The sequence below is a fragment of the Hippopotamus amphibius genome, chromosome 2 (genome assembly GCF_030028045.1).
Source record: "Hippopotamus amphibius kiboko isolate mHipAmp2 chromosome 2, mHipAmp2.hap2, whole genome shotgun sequence".
Lineage (NCBI taxonomy): Eukaryota > Metazoa > Chordata > Mammalia > Artiodactyla > Hippopotamidae > Hippopotamus > Hippopotamus amphibius.
Genome location: NC_080187.1, coordinates 103,401,119 through 103,406,560, shown reverse-complemented (window position 1 = coordinate 103,406,560; position 5,442 = coordinate 103,401,119).

Sequence of the window (5,442 nt, the reverse complement as noted above, 5' to 3'; positions counted from 1 at the left end):
AAGTCTTTCACCTCCTTGGTTAAGTTTATTCATGATATTTTATTCTTTCTGAGTGTCATTATAAATGGAATTTTCTTAATATCTTTTTTGAATTGTTCCTTACTGGTGTATAGAAAACTGATTAGTGTGTGTTGACCCTGCAACTGTGCTGAATTTATTTATTAGCTCTAGTAGTGTTTTTGTGAATTTTGTGAGATTTTCTATATATAGAATCATATTATCTTTAAATAGAGAGAATTTTAGTTCTTCCTTTTTAGTTTGGATGTCTTTTATTTATTTTTCTTGCCAAATTGCTCTGGTTAGGACTTACTAGTACAATGTTGAATAGTAGTGATGAAAACAGGCATCCTTGTCTTGTTCTTTTTCTTGTGAAGACAGCTTTCAGTCTTTCACCTTTGAGTATAATGTTAATTGTGGATGTATCATAAATTCTCTTTATTAAGGAAATTTTCTTCTTCATTTGCTGAGTGTTTTTATCATGAAAGGGTGTTGAGTTTTGTCAAATACTTTTTCTATGACTATTGGAGTAATCATGTCTGCCCCCCTTTGCTCTATTAATGTAGTGTATTGCATTGAGTTATTTTCTTTTGTTGAACCATCCTTGCATTCCTGGGATAAATATCACTTGGTCATGGTATATAATCCTTTTAGTGTGCTGTTGGGTTTGGTTTGTTAGTATTTTGTTGAAGATTTTTACATCTATATTCATAATGGATATTGGTCTGTAGTTTCTTCTACTGTCTTTATCTAACTTTGCTATCAGCATAATGCTGGCCTCATAGAATGTGTTGGAAAGTGTTCTCTTCTATTTTTTGGAAAAATTGGAATAGGATTGATGTTAATTTATCTTTAAAAGTTTGATTGAATTCACTAGTGAAACAATCTGGTCCGGGGCATTTCTTTGATGGAAAATTTTTCATTATTGATCCAATCTCTTAACTTATAGGGCAGTTGAGCTTTTCTATTTATTCTTGAGTCAGTTTTGGTAATTTTGTGTTTCTAGGAATTTGTCCCATTTCATCTAGATTATTCAATTTGTTGTCATATGATTGTTCATAGCATTCTCTTATAATAGTTTTAATTTCTTTAAGGTTGGTTGTAATGTCCCTGCTTTTATTTGTAATTTTAGTTGTATGTGCTTCTCTCTCTCTCTCTCTTTTAGTAGTGTAGCTGAGGGTTTGTCCATTTTGTTGATATTTTATTTGGTTTCACTGATTATTATTTTTCTATTCTCTATTTCATTTATTTCTGCTCTAATCTTTATTATTTTCTTTCTTCTACTGGTTTTGGATTGTTTGCTCTTCTTTTTCTAGTTTCTTAAGGGGCAAAATTCAGTTGATTTGAGATCGTTCTTCTTTATTAATGTGTATGTTTGTAGCTATAAATTTCCCTCTGAGTACTTCTTTTGCTACATCCCATAAGTTTGGTATGTTTTTTGTTTTCATTCGTCTCAAAGTATTTTCTAATTTTCCTAGTTCTTTCTTCTTTGACCCTTGGTTGTTAAGGATGCGTTGTTTAATTTCCACATATTTGTGGATTTTCCTGTTTTTCTTCTCTTATTGATTCTAGCTTCATTTATTAGAGGAGATAATTTCATTCATTATTTAGAAGAGATAGTTTATATGATTTTCATTAGAGATAGTTTGTATGATTTCAATTTTTGTAATTTATGGAAAATTTCTTTATGAGCTAACATAGTCTATCTTGAAGAATGTTCCATGTATGCTTGAGAAGAATATGTAGTCTGCTATTGTTGGGTGAAATATTCTGTGTATGTCTGTTAGGTCTAGATGGTTTAGAGTATTGTTCAAGTCCTCTATTTCCTTTTTAATCTTCTGTCTAGATGTCTGTCCATTATTTCTAAGATATTGGGGTCTCCATCTATTATGGTAGAACTGTCTGTTTCTCCTTTCAGTTCTGTCAATGTTTCCTTCATATATTTTCTGGCTCTGTTGTTTGGTGTATATATATTTATAATTGTTATATCTTGTTGTAGATTGACCCTTTTAACTATAAAATGTCTTTCCTTGTCTCTTGTACAGTTTTTTTAATTTAAAATCTATATTGTCTGATATTAGTATAACTATGCCAGCTCTCTTTTAGCTGCTATTAGCATGGATTTACACAATTTTAACAGCAAAATTCAGATTATGATCTAGGCAAGTGATGGTGGTTCAAAAAGAAATTTTTATCATGTTATTGCTTATTCATTTAGCTAGAGTTAGTTTAAAAGTGTCAAGAAATGTCATATATATGTATATGTATATTTTCAAATGTGTGTACTGTTTACTATAGATTTCATTCTTTAGGGATTATGAAATTTTTTCTATTTTTTTCTTTTCTTTTTTTCTATTTCTTGGTAGCTAAAAGCTGTTACTATAAACTTTAATTTACTATATGTGTCATGTCCCAGTTGCATTTATAGTCTACATAGTCAACTATAGTTCTCAGATAATAATCATATTATCAATAATTGCTACTAGATTATCATATATGTGTTTATGTGTGTGTGTTGTATGTATTCCCTTTAATGTATACTTAAAGTAGACAGCAAGACAGTTTTATACTTTTAATACCCAACAGACTTATATTTTGACTTCTAGAACTCTGGAAATAGAGTTCACATATACTTTTTTCATTGAAAATTTACTATACTCTCAGAATTTTACAAATAAAATTGTAAAATTCTGAGAGTATATTGGCCACATGTATGCCATGCATTTCTCTCCAGGTATATACCACTATGCAAAAATGAGCACATTTTGGTGATACCATTCTATAGAAGTAAATTGAGGAAGCTAATTCAATGTCAATTTACTGTACTTTTCTAGTATCAGTTTCTCTTTAATTCTTTGAGAGAAAAGTTTAGGCTTAGGTTGTTAATGCAATATGATTTAGAAATATATGAATTTGATAATTTCTTTCCTTTTGGGAAAATTATTTTAAAGTCCATAGTGTTTTACTGATAAAATTATTTACATTTTAAAAGTACCTGCTATAATACTTTGCTAAAACAATTTATTATTGAAAGAATTCATGTGTATCTCTGGGCAATTACAAGGAAGTTGAAGTTACAGAATGATCTGTGATGATCTGTGAATGTTCTTCTCTGTCTCTCCCTCTAAGAGTTATTGCTCATTGTTTTGTTTCTCCATGTTACTTCCAAATCTCTAATAATCCTTTAGGATTAGTACCTAATCTCAGCAGACAAAAATATTCAAGGAGTCCTTATGGATTCTGATGAGGATAAGAAAAATTTTGTCAAGAAGAGATGAGCTGTTAGTAAGTATTACTGTCAACTTTGTGCTCAGCACCATGGAATTCATAGTAAGAACAAGAATATAGAAAGTCAAAGATAAAGATGCAGAAATTCTTATTCAGTAAGCATTTAGCATATATGAGCTATCTGAAATGTACTCATCCCATACAAGTAAAAGTTTGCTTTCCTAAAAAGGAAATAGATTACCTGATGCTATTAAATAAAGCAGTATTTAAAACTCTAGATGCTAGAGGAAGACTGGCCACATTCAAAACCTGGCTCTGGTGCTCTAATAATGTAACTTTATACGTGCTACTTAATCTCTGAGCCTTGGCATTTTTGTTCATAGAGCAGGAATGGTGATAGTACCTACCTCATTCAGTTGAAACACAGTGTTTACCATAATAGTACATTTTGATAAAAGCTTAGTTGTCTTTTCTCATAGCTAAAAGCTATTGAAAAAAATAAATGATCTATTCATTAAATGACTGAATGAAATGTTTGCTTTTAAAAACATATTGACAAAGTCAGAAAAGATTGCATAAGGTAAGTTGTGTGAACATTCATATTTTTTCATTTATTTGGTAATTTACATAAAAAAGTGTGCTTCTATAATGCATTCATTTCTAAAAAAATGATATTTGATATGTTATTTATGGAAAGGAAAGAATATGAAGAATAGTCATAATAATCTATAAAATTCCATTTATTAAATATTTAGCTTTTTCCCAAATACTATGTTTCTCATCAGATTTTGATTGCAGTAATAAGGGAATACTTAGTAAAAAGCCATTGTTGAATTGCCTTTTTTTTTTCCTTCCTTAAAGGAAGTCTATACCAAGTAGAAAATGTAACAGGTTTACTGATGATTTTCTTTATTTACCTATTCTGTGCACAGTTCCAGAAAGGATATAAGGCTTCTATTATTGAGTTATTTTGACTTTAATAACCTGTCCAGTGAAGAAAAAAAAAAGCTCAATCAAATCATGTGCTGTGTTGATAAAACAATATATTTGAGTTTTTTTTAAAAAACAATTCCACTTGTTCATGCATTTTTGTAGCAGTCATACCATTTGAAAACATGTTCTGACTTACGTTTTTGCAGCTTTTAAGAGGAACTGAATTCTGACCACTTCAAAATTGTTTCATTCAGCCCTGCCTGTAACACCTATTGAACACTGAATAAATACCAGATACTGTTCTGGGTGTGGCCTTCAGGGACCTCCAAGGATGTATTTCAGTGAAATAATGTCATTTTAACTCACAAAATGGTCATCTCCTAGATTTACTACGTGTGTGGTGTTTCTCAAGCGTTTCCCCACAGCAGTACTTTGTATAGCACCCTACACTTCTCCTTCGTAACAGCAGGCTTCATATTTATAAATATTTGTAATGATTACTGTTTTGTTAGAATACAAGTCCCAAGAGAAGAAGTCCATCTTATTCACTACTGCATCCCCAAATGTTAATAACAGCTGGCACTTAGTAAGTATTTAATAAATTTTTACAGCATGAAGGACTTTCTGAAATTACTTCTGCTGGCTACTAGTCAGTGCACACCTCCTAAGGTATGGAGCATAGTCCAAAACTGCCTCTAACAACCAGGAAATACATTTGAAGTCATCTGTTTTATTTAACTTTAAAATTCATGTGACTTAAATTCTTATCCATTATGTGTTTCGTTTAACGTGTTTTGTTATTCCTAAGAAAAGTGGACACATCAGGGTATGTAGCATAGTTTTAAGGATACAGTTTTTGTGAATGTTTTAGAAATGGAACTCTGTTCAAGTCTGTCTTGATTTTTAGTGAGTATCTTAAACTTGAGTTAGCATCTGAAAAGTGGGTTTAAGAATACTTATCTTGATGGTTTTGTTGTTTTTTAAGAGAACAAAATGCAAATGTGCTTAAAGTACTTGGTGTATATAATATATGCTCAAATATTGGCTCCCTTTCCCCCTCTTACTAGAAAACTTTTAGTTTCCCTTCCAAGAACCTCAGTTTCTCTCTGATTCTTTTCATTAAGTATACATGATCAATAATTATCAAGAACTGAAAGTAATCTCCATCTTTGAGCCAGGGTTATGACGCTTCATCTGGAGGACAGAATTCTTTTACAGAGCACAGTGAACACCTTGTAGATGAAAATTTTCTAGTCAAAAATTTTAAACAATGTCCACAGAGAA